This window comes from Aquarana catesbeiana, linkage group LG03 (genome assembly GCF_042186555.1).
Source record: "Aquarana catesbeiana isolate 2022-GZ linkage group LG03, ASM4218655v1, whole genome shotgun sequence".
In the NCBI taxonomy this organism is placed as follows: domain Eukaryota; kingdom Metazoa; phylum Chordata; class Amphibia; order Anura; family Ranidae; genus Aquarana; species Aquarana catesbeiana.
In genome coordinates, this window is record NC_133326.1 from 437,779,443 (window position 1) to 437,798,548 (window position 19,106).

The 19,106-nt window shown below is 43.9% G+C and overlaps 1 protein-coding gene across 2 annotated transcripts in view; it reads left to right on the top strand.

Moving 5' to 3' along the window:
• Positions 1-19,106, top strand: part of JADE2 (jade family PHD finger 2) — a 1,082,209-nt gene that overhangs the window by 369,021 nt on the left and 694,082 nt on the right. The gene's annotated exons all lie outside the window — the stretch shown is intronic.

The following is a 19,106-nucleotide window of genomic DNA, read 5'->3' on the forward strand; positions in this document are numbered from 1 at the left end:
TCCTGAAGAGTGAGCATGTGAGGAGACAGTATGTCTATAAAAGTCTTATAGTAAAAGTATGATAACCCGTCCGGGCCTGGTGATTTAACGGGAGGTCTTTGACTATACTGAGGAGTTCTTCCGCTGTTATAGCTGTGTTTAAACCAGTTTTGGAAGATTTAGGTCAGAGAAGAACTCCTCAAATTTCCCTTGAGTGAAGTTAAAATAGTTTGCAGGGGTCAGACAATTATACAGCTTATGATAGAATTTACCAAACATTTTGGACATCTCATGAGGGCAATGGGTTCTGGATCCATCTGTTTGGAGAAAGGAAGTCTGGGAAAGAGTTAAAAGGGTGTGACCGTAATTTATTGACTAGAATCTTGTGAGGTTTATTAGAGAACTCATAAAACTTTTGTTTTGACCAAAGAAGGGATTTAGCTGCCTTGCCGAGTTATGTAGATTTAATTTGTTCTCTGAGAGTAATGACCTTGCGAAGTTTCAACACTGTGGGACTGCCCAACAACTGTCGTTCAGCCTTCGCCAAGGCTGTAGTAAGGGTCTGCAAAAGACAGTTTCTATCCTTTTTTAGATGTGAACCTTCTGCTATGCATTCACCACGAAAGACAGCCTTATGGGCCTCCCACAATGTAGAGAACTCAGACACAGAACCTATATTAAGTTGAAAAAATTCTTAGAGACCCGTTGCTGGCTTATTCCGTCAGACCTCAGATTGTAGAAGGTGATCATTGAGGCACCAGTGACATGATCTAGCATGGGTCTGAGAAAGCATAAGATCTAATGTAATGAGAGCGTGATCGGGGATATATCAGAGTCAATGACATAAGGGATGAGTGGAGCCGAAATGAAAAAATGGTCTAGACGGGAATACATTTTATGGGCCATGGAGTAAAATGTATATTGCTTAGCAGAGCAATGTTTGATCCTCCATGAGTCAAAGAGTTGATGGGACCTGATACATTTACTAAATGAACTAGCTTGGGATGTAATCTTCCCCGAGGGGATAGCATTAAACAGAGTTTGTCTATCTCTAGTGGGGGACATGACCAAATTGAAATCCCCACCAACAATCAACTGTCTTAAAGTGCGTCTCTTGAATCATTATCACATCTGCACCTGAGGACCTGAACTCCTTAAGAGCTAACCAACACTTCAGAATGGTGCCCAGGCCCTTCACATTATAAGACATGACCCTCAGAGCCATTTATAAAACACTTTCAAAAATGCATTTGTTAGTATACCAACCCTAGGCGAAAACATGTCAAACAATACGTTTAAACGAGTATGGGAATGGATAAAATCACTTGTGGGTAAAATAACCTCCTGATGCCCATGCACCAGCAAATTTAACAGGTAGGTATAAACCATTGTAAAGAAATAAAAAACAAAAATAAAAGAAACCCGCAACCTCATCTTACCGAGTTGGCATTGAATCATGGACATGGTGAGAAAAAAAAAAGAAAAAGAGAAAAAAGTAAAAGAAAGAAAATAAATGAAAAATCCTATATGCGAGAGCCCAAGACATAGCCATGTCTTGGGGGGCCCCGAAAAATTTCAGAGGCCATGTAGGAACACATACGAGACTCCACCAAGGGACTCTAAGGAGAGAGGGAGTCCACCAAATCTCCTTATGAACTTGGCTGTTGCTGTAGAGGTCCTGCAGGATGTAACCTAATAGGAGAGAAATGTCTGCAGTAAAGGAGTATACGAACTACTGTCAATATGTCGTTAATGACCATATCATTTGTTGATAACCCATGGGTTGTGAAAAAAACATTACCCCGACAAAAAATATGGGGCAAATTTTTAAAAATCTTTCGTCCAGAGCACAGCACTGCGATTTTCCTGGACTATGAAGGAATCATATAGAAGAAAAGCCTTTGCGAGAGTATCAAGGAGGTTATCTAGATGCTCTTGGACGTTGTGGTGTTGATAGTTGTTTCCTCGAATGGTTTCTCACAGGGGTCCAGATCCGACTGGGAGTGGTAGGGAAGGGACGAACTGGTGCCTGAGGGGGTATTAGGTCTTCGTCAGGTATAGGAGGAAGTCCGAGAATCCTTAGAAAAACTTCTCCCTCTTGAAGATCTCAGAGACTATGTTGGGTCCCATCTTTGGAAACTGTGAGGCGAAAGGGGATTCCCCAATAATACGGGACTTGATGGCGTTGTAAATGAGATGTGATTGGTCGCAGATTTCTCCGTTTAGCTAGGGTAATGGGAGATAGGTCACTGAAAATCTGCAGTTTTGCCCCTTTGTACATAAGCTGAGACTTGTTGCGGGCGGACAGGGTTAATGCCTCCTTACTTTCATAATAGTAAAACCTCACTAGAACGTCTCTGGGCCTAGCTCCAGCCGGAGGTTTCGGGCCCAGAGAGCGATGAGCCCTGTCTAGACACCAATCCACATCTACAACTGCGGGTGCTATAGTGTTGAATAGACCCAGGAGATATGGGCGCAGGCTGGCGTCCCCTACCGTCTTGGGGATGCCTCTGAACTGTAGGTTCTGTCTTCTCTCCCTATTTTCCAAATCCTCCTGCTGCAATTGCAGCTGAGAGACTGATTGTCTGAGTGTGTGATTTTCCTCCTCGATCGCTTGTACATAGTTCACCATTTCATCCATCTTGTATTCAAGTGTATCCGTGCGTTCCCCTATTTGGTTTATCTACCCTCTTAATTCTGTTGCCAGCTTACTCACTGCACATGCGACTGTATGAGTAATCTGCTGTAGGAGAAGTTGCAGCTTAGCATCCAGTTTAGCGTCTAGAATAGCTGGGGTGAAAACATCTTGGGAGAAAGGAGAGGAGGTGGGAGATGAGGCCCAGTTCTGGGTAGTGACCATGTGGCTTTCTACCTCCTCCAACCCCAGAAGTGGGTCCATTGCGGCGAACGGGTCTGTGGGCAAAATCAAGGCCGCGGATTGCGGCCTAGTAAGGAAGCGATCCATGTGTGTTTCTCCACGAGGCCCAAGCAGCGGTTTATAGTGCTGCTGCTGGCCAATTTTTCCCATGGGGAGCTCTATCAGTGCGGCAGGTATTTAGGCTTACCCCTGGTGCTGGATGTGGCTGTTGAAGCTTCTCAGGGGTGTTGGAGATTCTGCCGAGTCCGGAGCTCACCTAAAGAGCGTCCACCATGTTAGAAGCCATGCATGCGCCCCCCGAAATGGTACTTTTAATCCCAGACCATATGTCATTTATAAAGATGTTAAAAAGTAAGGGTCCCAACACTGAACCTTGGGGTATACCACTGATAACCTTAGACCATTCAGAGTAAGAATCATTAAAGCGGTAGTAAACCCATCATGTTAATTTTCTGCCATTTCAAGCATTGCAAAGCATTAAACTGATTACTTTGTGCAAAATTCTTTCTACCTGCTTTGTTTCCATAAAATCTGTACTTTTCTTTGCACTTACGTCATTTGTGCATTCGCACTTCTTCCGACATTACTGGCATGTTCTTGCTGTAAGTCCTGTGCTGACATGCCGGGGCTATATCATTTCCCTTGCCCAGTGTCAGCTCCAAAATCCCACGAGACTCCGTTTCCATTGACAAAGTCTGAGTCTCACTACGTCACAGGGGTAGTAAAGCTGGCAAGCACAGGACTAAGCAGCGAAAATGAATCTTGGCTTAATAAATACTGTGCATGCTTTAGATTATGGACAGGGAGCAGGAGAAAGGGCGAAAGTTCTGATGCGGAAGACAACACTTAATATGGTGGCGGCTGTACCCAGAAAAGAGCATAGGCTTAAACTAAGAAAATAAAAGTAATGCCCCGTACACACGGTCGGATTTCCCGATGGAAAATGTGTGATAGGACCTTGTCGGAAATTCCGACCGAGTGTAGGCTCCATCACACATTTTCCATCGGATTTTCCGACACACAAAGTTTGAGAGCAGGATATAAAATTTTCCGACAACAAAATCCGTTGTCGGAAATTCCGATCATGTGTACACAAATCCGATGGACAATGTGCCACGCATGCTCAGAATAAATAAAGAGATGAAAGCTATTGGCCACTGCCCCGTTTATAGTCCCAACGTACGTGTTTTACGTCACCGCGTTCAGAACGATCGGATTTTCCGACAACTTTGTGTGACCGTGTGTATGCAAGACAAGTTTGAGCCAACATCCGTTGGAAAAAATCCTAGGATTTTGTTCTCGGAATGTCCGAACATAGTCCGACCGTGTGTATGGGGCATAAGAAACATCCAATGTGGCTTCAGTTTGCGGCACAATGTTTTAAAATTTAAGACTATTCCTTCTTTGACATTTAGGTGCAGATGGTCTGAGTTTACTACCACTTTAACCACTGCTCTCTGATTTCCATCTTTTAGCCAGTTTTCTATCCATTTACAAACTGTTCTTTCCAAGCCTGTAGACTTTACCTTACACATCAACCGTGTGTGGGGAACTGGCCTCAGTCTCTGACTGTGCTTTTGAGCCAGATGGAGTACCAGAGAAGGCGGCATTTGCTGTGAATACGCTTCATCTTCTAATGCCCTGTACACACGATCGGAAATTCAGCCAGCAAAAGACTGATGAGAGCTTTTGGTCGGAAAATGCGACCGTGTGTATGCTCCATGGAACTTTTGCTGACGGAATTCCAGCCAGCAAAAGATTGAGAGCATGTTCTTAATTTTTTGGTCGGATAAAGTTCCAATCGGAAATTCCAATCGTCTGTACCAAGATTTTTTCGACGGAAATTCATTAGGCATCAGATAAGCATGACACACGTGCTACGGAAATTTGTCCATAGCTCATGGAGACTATTGCTATGCTGATTGAAGCAATGCTCTAGTTTAGCAAGAGCGGCCTGAGTCAGCTCGCCAAAGGTGTCTAGCATGGCATTCCTAAAATTTCCTACATCAGCACAAACATTTCTGGTTCATATGCTGGTTGAACCTGTCCTATATAGAGACAATTTTTTTGTCCTTCTTGGGCTACATTCACATTGGCGATTTAGGCTGATGTGAATTGTAGCTGCAGGAATCAGAAAATCCTGCTGCAGCTCTGAGAGGCTAGGTGCGGCCACCAGCCCTGTTTACTATGACAAGTCACCGGCAGCCACAGCTACTCGCAGCTCTCTGCACAGCCGGTGATTACCTGTGGTGATTACTGCTGGACACGCTTTGTGCACTACAATGTGCAGCGGCTTAAATCACCAGTGCGAATGTAGTCTAAATGTTTCGCCTGTTAAGTAAATTGCCTGCATCAGTCCCTGTATTAACCCCCTCTATAACAGTTTTTTCTCCAGTGGTTTAGGAGGTTGATTATCCTGCTGAAAAAATATAACTATTTTATGCATTTAGTTGCATTAGCATTCAATTACACACATACAGTGTGGCAGCGTACCTGTGCTACAGTGCATCACAGCTCACACGTCATGCATTGCCAAAAATGCTGCACGTCTTCACGTTTCACGTGTGTTATTTTTGTTCATTGTCAAAATGAGTGGGCTGTCTTAATGCAGTGCTCCTCATTGCACAAAAACACATGCATTACAGCATGTGTGTTACAGAATGCAAAGACTTTTAAAGTCTCTGACAAGTGGAAAAGATTAAGTAAAAGCTGTAGCAAGCAGCTTACATCATAAGCTATGAACACATTGGGTGGAGTTTCCGTGAAATCTTTTTGCTTACTAATTGTGTAGACGATGCATAACCACTATCCTGACCCATTAGCAGCACCACAGACATCACTGAGTAGGGTGGGCATACTTGTAGCTATACTAATTATGATTTTGATAAAGTGACTGTGGGTCTTGCAGAAGGGGAAGATCTGATAAATCTCTATCTGCAGATAGCCTGTCCATTATTTGTTGCTGCAATTTATTAGTTTTTTTTTTTCACACTTGACTATGTCCTCTTTAAGAACAGGGTATATTTAGTCTGACATTGGAGTCCTAGAGTTTCAGGTGTTTTCTCTGCCTGGCCCTAGATTAAAAGAATGTTTGTTGATTGATCAGGGGACTAGGAAGGGTTACAAAGAAACTTGGATACCCATCAATTTACAGACAGATGTGTGCACAATGACATTTTTCTTCTAAATGTAACTAATTAAGAATTTGTACTAGGAAACAAGTTTACTTTTACATTTTAATCTAACTATAGCGTAAAAAAATATTGCCTAAAGCTGATCATTCTTTTGATGCAGTGTTATTCAAACATGGGAACTTCCTTATGAATGAGATGACTTTATCTTAATATAGACACACTGATATTTTCCCATGCAGCAAAATCCAGTCATTGTTGCGTAATGTCTCTTAACTTTGTCTAGTTTGACTCTAGTGAAATAACAAGCAGCTTATCTGAAATGCAGCATTGTTACAAAAAAATACTGCAGTCAATGGGTTCAAATAGAACCGGGACCAGCAATCTCCAGCAGTGCCACCTGTTGGTGAGTCTTAGATCACAACCCATTCTTCTTTTTTTTTAGATCACAACCCGCCCATTAGGTATGCCCATGCACACTATATAGAAAGAGCTGATTTGCTTTCCCCTCAGGGAGTTCAGCACTTGCTGTATTTTGTCCATGAAGTGACTGAGTAGGCATCACCATTTTTTGCCTTGACCTTAAGTCTGCTGGCTGTAAACATTTTTTTTGTGCCATATTAAAAAAAATGCAATTTATTTAATGCAGGATGTGTCTGAAATGTGTATAGTTTCTTGTTTTACTAGTTCTAAGCTAGCTTAGAATATTGTGACAGTTTGTAAACAAGCTAAAATGAAATAACTATATTTCCACTTATCATGAAAAATAAATTTATGGCCAGTTATTATGTGGAAAAAGACACCCCTTTGCCTGCACTGTGTATAGGCACAACCACACTGTGTCCAATGGTTAATCCAGACCTACAAGTATAGTTGCTTTATTTAGTCAGTGGATGACTGATGCAGAGAAAGCACAATCATGTCACAGTAAATTGGATTAACACCACGCTAATGTAAACACAATAAATATGAGAGCTACAGCTCGGTGTAGGATACACAACACAAAGAGTAAATATTAAAAAAGAGAGCCGCGCTAAATAGTCCAAATTATAAAATGCAAAGTTCTTGAGGAGTAAGCATAAATAGCATAAATCTGTATATTGATGGTGAAATGGAGATCCCTCTATTGGTAAACAGCATAGTGATTCACGTCACACAAAGTGCACCGCCACCTTAAGAAAAACTTGCTTACCAGAGGGCAAGCAAACCAGGCATGTGGCTATATCCCAGCCAAGGCCTTTCAGCTTGTGCAGATGCTTGTAGATGGGACTGATCGCAGGATGGATCGCTGCAGCAGGATCTTATACACCTTACAACCACCGTGAAGTCGGATCTCGTCCCAGTCATATTCGCTGAGCTCGGGATCCGACTGGAAGGTGAAGTGTGCTACCGATCTTGTGGAACATTGTAGGTTAGTACGAGCCCAGCTGAGCACACAACGAGTGAGCCGATTCCCTGTCCCTGCCACTGCTCTGACAATAATGTCACACCCCTATAAAGGTGAGTTTCATACTGCTTTAATCTCCTAAATGGAATCTACTATGTTTTAGGATACATGTGTAAATACTATCAGTTTCATGTGAAAATATGAACCATTGATAACTTGGTCTTCCCTACTATTTAAAAAAAAAAAAAACGTTTTGGCTATACATACACTTTAATGTGCTTAGAATACGTTGTTGAAACTGCCTACAAAATATAATAGTAGCAATTCGAAGGTGCATGTATCTATTTAACCACTTGCTGACCAGGTGCCATCATTATACTGCGGCAGGTTGGCTGCGCGAATCGACGTAGGTGTACATCAGCTGCTTCAAAAACGATAGGGAGCGACGCCAGGGCCAATGCGCATGGCCAGCGGCCGCAGTGTCAGCTGGCCACCCACAATCGCTCCACAGAGAGCCAGAACAGGGTTCTGTGTCTGTAAACAAACAGATCCCCATTCTGACTGGCGAGTAGAGAGAGATCTGCTGTTCCTAGTGATCAGGAACAGCGATCTCTCTCCTCCTTCAGTTCGTACACTCCCCCCACAGTTAGAAACCCCTCCCTAGGGAGCACTTAACCCCTTGATCGCCCCCTAGTGTTAACCCCTTCCCTGCCAGTGACATTTATACAGTAATCAGTGGCTATTTTTAGCTCTGATCGCTGTATCAATGTCAGTGGTCCCAAAAAAGTATCAAAGGTGTACGATCTGTCCGCCGCAATGTTGCAGTCCTGCTAAAAATCGCAGATCGTCGCCATTACTAGTAAAAAATAAATAAAATGCCATAAATCTATCCCCTATTTTGTAGACGGTATAACTTTTGTGCAAACCAATCAATATGCGCTTATTGTGTTGTTTTTTTACCAAAAATATGTAGAAGAATACATATTGGCCTAAACTGATGAAGACATTTTTTTTTCTTTGGGGATATTTATTATAGTAAAAAGTAAAAAATACTGTTTTTTTTGTTTTTTTTTCCAAAATTGTCGCTCTTTTTTTTTTATAGCGCAAAAAATAAAAACCGCAGAGGTGATCAAATGCCACCAAAAGTAAGCTCTATTTGTGGGGGAAAAAGGACATCAATTTTGTTTGGGAGCCACATCGCACAACCGCGCAATTGTCAGTTAAAGTGACGCAGTGCCGAATCGCAAAAAGTGCTCTGGTCTTTGGGCAGCCAAATGGTCCGGGACTGAAGTGGTTAAGGTGGCAAATCCTCCCGGTCCTTAAGTGGTTAAAGTGAAAACATAGTGTATGTCTATTTTAGAAAGTGCAAATTACATTTTTTTTACCTGTGTATATCAAACCAAAAGCTTTCTATTTTGGATAAATTAGGACCCCTGATGGGGTTTTACTGCTATCCAAGGCTCCATTGGAGAGCTTTAGGCCCCATGTACACGGGACGCTGCTAACGTACGTTCAAAGGCAGTTGGACGCTTTTTTAACCACTTGCTTACTGGGCACTTAAACCCCCCTCCTATCCAGACCAATTTTCAGCTTTCAGTGCTCTCACACTTTGAATGACAATTACTCAGTCATGCAACACTGTACCCAAATGATTTTTTTGTCCTTTTTTTCATACAAATAGAGCTTTATTTTGGTGGTATTTGATCACTTCTGGGTTTTTTATTTTTTGCGCTATAAATGAAAAAAGACTGAAAATTTTGAAAAAAAACGAATTTTTCTTAACTTCTGTGATAAAATGTTGCAAATTAGTAATTTTTCTTCATAAATTTTGGCCACAATTTATACTGCTACATATCTTTGGTAAAAATAACCAGAAATTTGTGGAAATGATTTGGTCTGTGTGAAAGTTTTAGAGTCTACAAGCTATGGTGCAAATCATAAAAAAATTATCACATCTGATGTACTGGTGGCCTATCTCATTTCCTGAGACCCTAACAAGCCAGGAACGTACAAATGAACCCCAAATAACCCCTTTTTTGGAAAGTAGTCATTTCAATGTATTTAGTTAGAGGCATGGTGAGTTATTTGAAGTTGTATTTTTTTCCCACAATTCTTTGCAAAATTGAGATTTTTTTTTTGTCCCCCCACCAAATTGTTATTGTAATAGCTTATTTCTCTCACATGGCATGTGTATACCACAAATGACACCCCAAAATACATTCTGCTACTCCTCCTGAGTATTACGATACCACATGTGTGTGACTTTTTCACTGCCTGGCCACATACAGAGGTCCAACATGCATGGAGCACCATCAGGTGTTCTAGGAGCATAAATTACACATCACATTTCTCAACCGCCTATTACACTTTTGAAGGCCCTGGAGCACCAGGACAATGGAAACACCCACAAAATGACCCCATTTTGGAAAGCTAACACCCCAACGTATAATCTATGAGGCTTAATGAGTCTTTTGAACGGTTCATTTTTTTCCAGAAGTTTTTGAAAAGTGTGGAAAAAAAATGAAAGCTTTTTTTTTGTTTACACAAAGTTGTCCGTTTATAAGATATTTCCAACACATAGCATTTGGATAGCAAAAATGACACCCCAAAATACCTTCTGCTACTCCTTCTGAGTATGGCGATACCACATGTGTGAGACTTCTACACAGCCTGGCCACATAAAGAGATCGAACATGCAAGGATCACAGGTGTTCCAGGGACACATAGCATGCACATACCAAGAATTACACCCCAAAATACATTATGCTGAGCAAAGCGTAAACAAAAGATTACCTGTGGTTGTAGTAGCGCAGTTGTACACAGGAGGATAGCACTGGTCCAGGCAGCAGGCAGGGACTTGGTCAGCAGCGGCGAACACAATTGTCCAGGCAGCAGGCAGGGTTACTGTCCATATAAAGTCCAGGGTCAGTGCAGGCAGAGATATTGTCCGCAGTGCCAAAAATATTGGTCCTGGTAGTAGGCAGGTCCATGTGGTTTGGTCAGTGTGACAGGCAGAGGCATGACGGCAGTAAGTCCTACAGGCAGAAGTAGGGCCTTGTTCAGGACAGAATGGGGACAGGGGTAGAGGCTTCTCCCACCCAAATCTCTTTGAAGCCTCCGAGTCTCCAGACCCTAATCCAGGATTGAGAAAACAAAAAAAATTGTTTTCTTCATCCAGAAAAACAATTCTGGAGCCCCTCACATATGTGAGACCCCTGTGTTGAATCCCACTAGTCCAGTATCAGGGTACAAGATCAGTCCAAGAGGCAGGCAAATATCATGGTCAAACAGTCCAAGGTCAGTTCCAGATCAGGCAGATGTATGTACAGAATCGTTAGGCAGAAGCATGGTCGAATAACAGTCCAGGGTCAGTTCCAGATCAGGCAGAGGTATGTGCAGATTCGTTAGGCAGAAGCATGATCGAATAACAGTCCAGGGTCAGTTCCAGATCAGGCAGAGGTATGTACAGAATCGTTAGGCAGAAGCATGGTCAAATAACAAGCCAGGGTCAGTTACAGAGGAGGCAGTGGCATAAGGGGTGTGAGGGTAAATTGCAGGAACGGAGGCTTACGTTTACCATACTTCACTAATAATTTAGTGAAGTATGGTAACGGCGAAAACATTCACCTACGCAGAGGCCTGGTTCAGAAGGACATTGTGCACAATAAAAAGATGTGTCTCTTCTGAATCCTGCTCTGGTACACACCTTACATTTTTTTGACGTCGTTGGCCTGTTGGTTTGGGGGGGATTTTATTGGGAAAGTGGCGTTCGGAGAGTCGACTTAGAACATCTGATCGGATATTTTCTGGGGGGCCGTTCGGGAATATAAGGGCAGTGAAAACTTCCTCCTGGTAGCCAAGGAAGTGTTTGGGGTTTTGGGTGGAGTTACGATAAATGACATATGAATTGTAGATGGCCAAATGAAAAAAATAAATTGCGACTTTCTTATACCAATGGTATGTCCGTCTTGTAGCAAGGTATGGTTCCAGCATCTGGTCATTCAAGTCGACTCCCCCCATAAACAAATTATAATCATAGATGCATTTATGTTTCTGTATGGGGCCATTTCTTCTGGGGATTTCCATGAAGGTATCATCGTGGATTGAAGGCAACTTGTACACATCTCTTTTGTCTCTCCACTTCACTGCCAAAATCTCGTTGCTTCGTAGACTTGCCGTTTCTCCTTTTCTCAATTTCTTATTGACCAGACTTTGAGGAAAGCCCTTCTGGTTCTTTTTTACAGGGGCAGAGATGTGGAACAGGGGCAGAGATGTGTAGAAGTTGTCTACATACAGGTGGTAGCCTTTCTCCAGTAGGGGGTATGTGAGGTCCCAAACAATTTTCCCGCTTGATCCCAAGTAGTCTGGGCAATTAGGGGATTGCAGCTGGGTGTCCTTCCCTTTGTACACTTTGAAGGCATACATGTAACCTGTGACTCGGTCACATAATTTGTATACCTTCACCTCATAGCGGGCCCTTTTACTGGGAATGTATTGTTTTATTTTAAGCCTGCCACTAAACTTAACAAGGGACTCATCCACACATATGTTTTGGTCGTGGGTAAACAGCAGGGAGAATAGTGCAGAAAAATAATTTAAAAGTGGCCGAATTTTGAAAAGTCTGTCATAGTTTGGGTCATTTCGGGGAGGGCACTGGGTATTGTCATTGAAATGAAGAAACCTCAATATCATGAGGTATCTGTTTCTGGGCATTACCTTGGAGAATACTGGCATGTGGTGGAGGGGGTGGGTTGACCAATAGGACATCAAAGTGTTTTTTTTGTGAGTCCCATATTAAATGTGAGCCCTAAAAAAACCTTCAACTCCTCCACCGTTAGGTCTCTCCACTCATAGGGACGGGCATAGTAGGACGTTGGATTATTCAGAATAAATTGCTGTGCATAAAGGTTGCACTGGGCCACAATATTTGACAGCATGTCCTCGGTAAAAATTAAATTAAAAAAATCTATTGGGGAAAAATTCTCCGTGTTCACCTGGACTCCTGGCTGACTGGGCAGTGAAAGGGGGACTGTTGGCTTCTCCTGAATTAGGAGGAAGCCACAAGGGGTTCTGCAGGGCATAGGGAAGGCTGGCATGGGTCCTTGGCCTTTCTTGCCGAGGCACTGCAGTGCTGGTGGATGGCACTGCCTCCCCACCAGAACGCCTTCGTTTGGCGGGCCGAATATCTTCCTCCTCTGAGTCACTCAGTGTTCCACTACTGAGGACTGGCTCATAATTTATGTCCGACTCAGAATCGGAGTCGTTAAGGGAATCCGAAAAAGAGAGCTCCCCGTTGCTCTCGTCAGCCTGGGATAGTATTTGGTACGCCTCCTCGGGAGAAAAGCTTCTTTTGGACATGGTTGCTAAGCCTGCACTGATGGGCACTGATGAGGCGGCACTGATGAGCACAGATGGGCACTGAGGTGGCACAGAGGGGCACTGGTGAGGTGGAAGAGATGTGCACTGATGAGGTGGAACAGATGTGGAACAGATGTGCACTGATGAGGTGGAACAGATGTGCACTGATGAGGTGGAACAGATGTGCAGATGTGCACTGATGAGGTGGCACAGGTGGGCACTGATGAGGTGGAACAGATGTGCACTGAGGCGGCACAGGTGGGCACTGATGAGGTGGAACAGATGTGCACTGAGATGGCACAGATGTGCACTGATGAGGTAGCACAGAGGTGCACTGATGAGGTGGCACAGCTGGGCACTGATGGGACGGCACAGATGGGCACTGATGAGGTGGCACAGATGGGCACTGATGAGGCGGCACAGATGGGCACTGATGAGGCAGCACAGATGGGCACTGATGAGGCAGCACAGATGGGCACTAATGAGGCAGCACAGATGGGCACTGATGAGGCAGCACAGGTGGGAACTGATGAGGCGACACAGGTGGGCACTGATTGTGCAGATGGACACTGATCACCGCTGAGCAGACAGGTGGGCACCGATTGGCACAGGTGGGCACCGATTGGCACAGGTGGGCACTGTACTGATGGGCACTGTATAAACGTTATTGAAAACTCACAGATCGCTGACAGTTTCTCTCTCTCCTCACACGCTGTCTCTGTGTGAGGAGAGAGAGCCGGCAATGAGAGATGATCTCAAATGTTTACATTTGAGATCATCGCTCATTGGCCATGGCGATCGCGCTGTAAATGGCCGCTGTGATTGGCCATTTACAGCGATCTGTGATTGGCTGTGTCCAAGGGACACGGCCAACACAGAATTTCCCCATTGCGCGCTCGTGAGTGCGCACGGGGAGCGAGGAAAGGTGAGGCCGTCATTTGACGGCCTCCCGGGAATTGACATCCGCACTGTAGCCGTCATTCGGCTACGGCGGTTAAACTACCCTGAACTCATTCAATGTTATCCTATGTGACCATGTACACAGTCTCGTTTATTGCTGTTTTTAGGCAATTGCGTTTAGCAGCGTTTCTTTGAAAGTTAAAAATGGGTTCAGACGCCAAAGATTTCCACGTTTCAGACGCCAAACGCGGCTAAACGGGTTTTCGTTTATAAGCGTTTTTAAAGGTGCCCTATTTTTTTTTACATTAAGAATCTCAAAAATTATGGCAAATGATGAAAAACCATTAAAAAAATATTTTAAAAAATTGTAATTGCTTGTAATAATTTATAGACCATTTATATACCCTAATGAGCCCTTGATCCAATCCAATACACCACTAGCTTTGCTGTTATCGGAAGTATAATTGGAATTTTACCCATATGTTGTTAGATTTGAACAAGCAACTTGTGGCAAGTGGACAATCCGCAACGTGTGGCTGGTGACGTGGCAAATGACAATCTACAACTTGTGACAGGTGACGTAGAAAGTGGACAATCTGCAACTTGTGGCAGGTGACGTGGCAAATGTCAATCCGCAACTTGTGGCAGGTGACGTGGCAAGTGGACAATCCACAACTTGTGGCAGGTGACGTGGCAAATGACAATCCACAACCTGTGGCAGGTGACGTGGCAAATGGACAATCCACAACTTGTGGCAGGTGACGTGGCAAATGACAATCCGCAACTTACGGCAGGTGACGTGGCAAATGGACAATCCACAACTTGTGGCAGGTGACGTGGCAAATGACAATCCGCAGCTTGTGGCAGATGACATGGCAATTGACAATCTGCAATTTGTGGCAGGTGAAGTGGCAAATGACAGTCTGCAACTTGTGGTAGGTGACTTGGCAAATGACAATCCGCAACTCGTGGCAGGTGATGTGGCAAGTGGACAATCCACAACTTGTGGCAGGTGACGTGGCAAGTGGACAATCCGCAACGTGTGGCAAGTGACAATCCGTAACTTGTGACAGGTGACGTGGAAAGTGGACAATCTGCAACTTGTGGCAGGTGACGTGGCAAATGTCAATCCGCAACTTGTGGCAGGTGACGTGGCAAATGACAATCCACAACCTGTGGCAGGTGACGTGGCAAATGGACAATCCACAACTTGTGGCAGGTGATGTGGCAAATGACAATCTGCAACTTGTGGCAGGTGACGTGGTAAATGGACAATCCACAACTTGTGGCAGGTGACGTGGCAAATGACAATCCGCTACTTGTGGCAGGTGACATGGCAATTGACAATCTGCAATTTGTGGCAGGTGAAGTGGCAAATGACAGTCCGCAACTTGTGGTAGGTGACGTGGCAAATGACAATCCGCAACTCGTGGCAGGTGATGTGGCAAGTGGACAATCCACAACTTGTGGCAGGTGACGTGGCAAGTGGACAATCCGCAACGTGTGGCAAATGACAATCCGTAACTTGTGACAGGTGACGTGGAAAGTGGACAATCTGCAACTTGTGGCAGGTGACATGGCAAATGTCAATCCGCAACTTGTGGCAGGTGACGTGGCAAGTGGACAATCCACAACTTGTGGCAGGTGACGTGGCAAATGACAATCCACAACCTGTGGCAGGTGACGTGGCAAATGGACAATCCACAACTTGTGGCAGGTGACGTGGCAAATGACAATCCGCAACTTGTGGCAGGTGACGTGGCAAATGGACAATCCACAACTTGTGGCAGGTGACGTGGCAAATGACAATCCGCAACTTGTGGCAGGTGACATGGCAATTGATAATCTGCAATTTGTGGCAGGTGAAGTGGCAAATGACAGTCCGCAACTTGTGGTAGGTGACGTGACAAATGACAATCCGCAACTCGTGGCAGGTGATGTTGCAAGTGGACAATCCACAACTTGTGGCAGGTGACGTGGCAAGTGGACAATTCGCAACGTGTGGCAAGTGACAATCCGTAACTTGTGGCAGGCGACGTGGCAAGTGACACGCTAAATACAAGTACACTGCTGCTCTCTCAGCTGCTGCTACTCACTCTGGTCTCATAAAATGGCTGAAATATTTAAATAATACTGTTTTTTTAGCTTGGGGAGGGTCTTATGATGTTAAACGCTTCTAGACGCAAACACGGTAAAACGCGGCTAAATGCGGCATGCAAACGCAGCTAAACAGGCATTTTAAACGCCGGTTTCAAGGTGTCAAAAAAAAATCGTTCAGAGGACTTTGCCTCAGAGTCCTGTGTACATGGAGCCTTACTCTTAACATTATGTCATCTATTGTTCAGTCAGCATATAGGTCAGGAATATGTATGTAAATTACACTTCAGCATACAGAGTATGGTGGTTAGGGGTATGTACATTTTACATTACATGCTCCAGACCTCTGCACTCTGTATACTGTAGTATTTTCTATAACCCTGACTTGAGCATACGCAGTGTGCAAAATTCAGTTGTTAGAAGTATTCAACACACAGCACTTGAATACACCATTATGTACAGAGTGCAGTGCTGAACAGTGCTCTGCCAGCACCCATACATCCATTCTGCAAGCAGATATATTTACCCCACCCCAAGCAGAAATTTCCATCCCTTCCTACAAACAAACTTCTCTGGTTTAAATAATTAAGCTTTTTGCATGCAACCTACAGTGTCCTTGTGTCATGTGCACATTCAGGATTAGATAAAACACACTCTGTAGAATGATGTAAATAGAGATGGGAAAAGTGATGTGACATTAAGATGCAGGAATGCAGTGTTTGTATATCTACCTTGTTCATAATGTTTTGCCCAAGGCAAGCTGCAGATTACCTTTACTTATTAGGAAGACAGAATAGCCCACGAAGTATATGATAAATGGGTTCAGAAATGGAATTCAAAAATCCACGTAAATATAAAACCCAAACAACATAATTTCTGAGAATATCACTGGTTATAAAGACATTTGATGTCAATATGCATTGTATACTTGCCAAGACTGCCGAATTGCTGGGTCAGATTTGTCTCTAGATTAGTCTAATTTAACCATGCAAGCTCTAATTTTTTCTACTTTTAGGATAACTACTTGCTGACCAGCGTGTCCCACAAACCTGGGCAATTCAAAATAACATATGATGATAAAAATGTGTTTGTGCAAAGTTACCTTCAATGAAAACCACAGGCCAAAACAATCAGTAGATTGAAAAACATAATAGGCAAGGTTGATTAAGCCCTTGAGCGTCCATCTAGTTTCTTTAATCTTTTTAGTGCTACCTCTGGAAGTATTACAGTGCAGCAGTATTGGGATGTGAAAGAAGTGATTTGTGGGCACATAGACAACTCAGCAGCTAAGGAGTTGAGCTGTGGGGTGGACGGAGCCTGATACTGTAGCGCTAGTTCTCTGTCAGGTCTGCCTTCTCTTAGATTTACTTTGAACAGAGTCTGATGGGGACGATGAGACGCTAGTTCCCCATCAAGTCTGCCTCCCTTGTAAATGAAAGTGGGTGGCAGTGGGCCGGCCAGTGGGCTGAGAGCGCAGGCAAACATGCCTTGCTCCTTACTGCACTTACTTACATGGCTCTACCCTCAGCACTCTAGCTTGTTGCAACTTAGTCTTAAAGTAGTATGCAACCCTCATTTTAAAAGCAGATTCTGTCTGTGCACGCCAGTGGTGACTGGAGGAGAGCAATCTCCAATGTGCATATGCCGTCAGAACTCTCCATCACAGCAGGTGGGTGGATTGTAGGTTCTTTTTCGCTCCAGCCACCAGTGCATGGGATAGCGCTAGCAATGGGACCACCGCAAAAACAGAACTGCAGACAAGGAAAAAAATAAAAGATTCTGGGCTGAGTTGGAAGGACTCCAACCAGCATGGGTTGTGAAAGAAGCTTAGATGTACATGTTGTTATATATTGTTAGTTTTTATTATTGGGGTTTTATAGCATTTTAATTACCTCCAGTTTCCTTATATATGAACAGGCTGTAATTACTGTATTCATTGGCGTATAACACTTTTTCACCATGAAAATCGGGTGCAAATAGCATGTGCATGTTATACTCCAATACTTCAATTTTAGCTGCCTCGGAGGGGACAAGGAGGGGGCGGGACGAGCGCCATCAAATTACATACAGTGAGAATCTCCTGTTTACTTGGTGGCCTCTGTAATAGGAAGTCCCGTCTCCTGGGCCACCATTGGACCACTGTTCTGTCTATCATAGGAGATTCTTACTGTATGTAATCTGTCGACGGTTGTCCTGTCCCCTCTAGGCTGCAGATGGGCATCGATCAGGCTGCACTGATGGCATTGGTGAGGCTGCTGCATTGAAGGCAATGGTGAGGCTGTTGCATTGAAGGCAATGGTGAGGCTGTTGCATTGAAGGCAATGGTGAGGCTGCTGCATTGAAGGGAATGGTGAGGCTGCTGCATTGATGGCAATGGTGAGGCTGCTGCATTGATGGCAATGGCAAGGCTGCTGCATTGATGGCAATGGCAAGGCTGCTGCATTGATGGCAATGGCAAGGCTGCTGCATTGATGGCAATGGCGAGGCTGCTGCATTGAAAGCAATGGTGACACTGCTGCATTGATGGCAATGGCAAGGCTGCTGCATTGATGGCAATGATGAAGCTGCATTGATGGCAATGGCGAGGCTGCTGCATTGATGACAATGGCGAGGCTGCTGTATTGATGGCAATGATGAGGCTGCATTGATGGCAATGGCGAGGCTGCAGATGGGCATTGATCAGGCTGCATTGATGGCAGTGGTGAGGCTGCAAATGGGCACTGACCCTTATTTTGCTTCAAAGTTCCTTATTTAAAATAAAGTTTTATAAATAAAGTTTTTTTTCCTGAAACTTCCCTCTTAAAATGAATGTGCGTGTTATACACCGATAAATCCGGTATTTTTGAATTTGTGGTTGCTGTAGCGTCACATTGTGAAAGTGGTACAAATAAGAACTACCTCTTAATGGAACTGTTGCAAGGCTTTAATACATTAGGCCGGAGACTTTCTAATGTGCCTATAGCATCAGTAAAGTGTCACAATAGGATGCAGTAAGGAAAATACTTTGGATACCATAAGGGCACCTATACCAGCATGTTAATATCATTCTTGAGCTGCGTTAACTATGCATGCCATGTGAGTAAAAACAAATTGGACTAAAAAAATGTTCACTTTACAAGGGAATTCTCCCCAGAGCTTAGTGAATGTGGTGAAATTTTACTTTGCAAAGAATACCCACAGAGATAAAAAAACAAAATTTTTGCTTGCACATGATTGGAAGTCAGGACAGTCTAATTTGTCTTCAGTAATTCTACCCCGATGTCTTCAGGTGATCTGAATAGTTTACCCAGTTACCTTTCCCAGGGAAGGTATATAAAGGGGAGGTTAGGACAGGCATATTGCACCAAAAGTATTGAAGCCAGTGGCCAGGACGGGT